Genomic DNA, 1527 nt, shown 5'->3' with positions numbered 1-1527 from the left:
ATATTTTTCCCTCTTGAAGGAAGAACATATTTTAGTGGAGCCCACAGTTAAGAGACTTTGAATTTTAAGTAGATTTGGACATTTTAAATAGATTGAACTTTTAATATGTAAAGACTGTGGGACTTTAGATCTTGGGAATAAATGAGAAAGTAAGGGTTGAGGCTTAATAGTGATGTGTTTGTGTGTTAAGTTGACAAGGGGTCAATTGTACTGGCTAGTTTTGTGTGTCAACTTGATACAGACTCGAGTTATCACAGAAGGAAGCTTCAGTTGGGGAAGTGCCTCCATGAGGTCCAGCTGTGGGGCATTTTCTCAATTAGTGATCAAGGGAGTAGGGCCCCTTGTGGGTGGTGCCATCCCTGGGCTGAAGGTCTTGGGTTCTATAAGAGAGCAGGCTGAGCAAGCCAGGAGAAGCAAGGCAGTAAAGAACATCCCTCCATGGCCTCTGCATCAGCTCCTGCTTCCTGACCTGCTTGAGTTCCAGTCCTGAGTTCCCTTGTGATAACATCAATGTGGAAGTAAGCCAAATAAACCCTTTCCTCCCCAACTTGCTTCTTGGTTATGATGTTTGTGCAGGAATAGAAACCCTGACTAAGACAGCCCCCAAGATCTAAGGACAATTTACCTGTCCCTTGAGGTTATAGCTTTCTTATCTGAAGAATATAATCATATTATATGAAATATAGAAACATTTTGAGTAAGCATTTGCTATACTTTAAAGATTCACATCCCTCACTATTTCTTGTTCTTTCCATTCTCTTCCACCGTATTTATTATATCCTGTGAATATCATTTATTTATGTCTCTAAACTCATTGTAAGTCCTTGTTATAGAAAGAATTGCTATTTATTTGATGCTCTGTTATGTGACATCCAGCTGTTGTGTGACTTTTCCTGGGGACACATGAACAAATGTCACCCAGGATAGTATACCAACTTAGAGAAAAGAAATGATTCCATTCAAGTCTAGGGACCCAGTGAGCTTCCTGGAGTTTCTGTACAAGATGATGGGTTACCGACACTCAAATGGATGACTTAAAGGCAAATGCATCATTGAAAACCCCACAACATGGGCGGCAGCTCAGGAAAGCAGCTCCCTAGAGCTTTATGGTCAACTTGCAATATCTAGCTCATTGGAGGGTCTCCTCTCTGAAGCTGCTAAGGCTGCTTTCATAACATTGGGCTTTTCTGAATCTCATTCTCCTCAATAACTCTTGAGGACTTTTGAGATTGTGTTTATTTCTTTGATCTTAAAAATCATCTGCCACCACAAGGGAATATTTTAATTTTGAGGCTAATAGATGCAGAACACCAGCAAAGTTGCTTAATGAATACTTTTTAAATAAATGAAATGTTCAAATGCTTTAACAATGGTGCAAGCATGATCACAAGTTTTCAGATCACAAGAACTATTGTGAGAAAAACTTCTAGAGAACAAATCATGGAAAGTTATTGTTACAGTCATGAAAGGTTTTTGTTTTTATGATAATGAAAATGTTCTGGGAAAGAATAGACTTCCATTTTTAAT

This window comes from Mastomys coucha, unplaced genomic scaffold, assembly GCF_008632895.1.
Source record: "Mastomys coucha isolate ucsf_1 unplaced genomic scaffold, UCSF_Mcou_1 pScaffold13, whole genome shotgun sequence".
In the NCBI taxonomy this organism is placed as follows: domain Eukaryota; kingdom Metazoa; phylum Chordata; class Mammalia; order Rodentia; family Muridae; genus Mastomys; species Mastomys coucha.
This window is presented reverse-complemented; position numbering follows the sequence as displayed.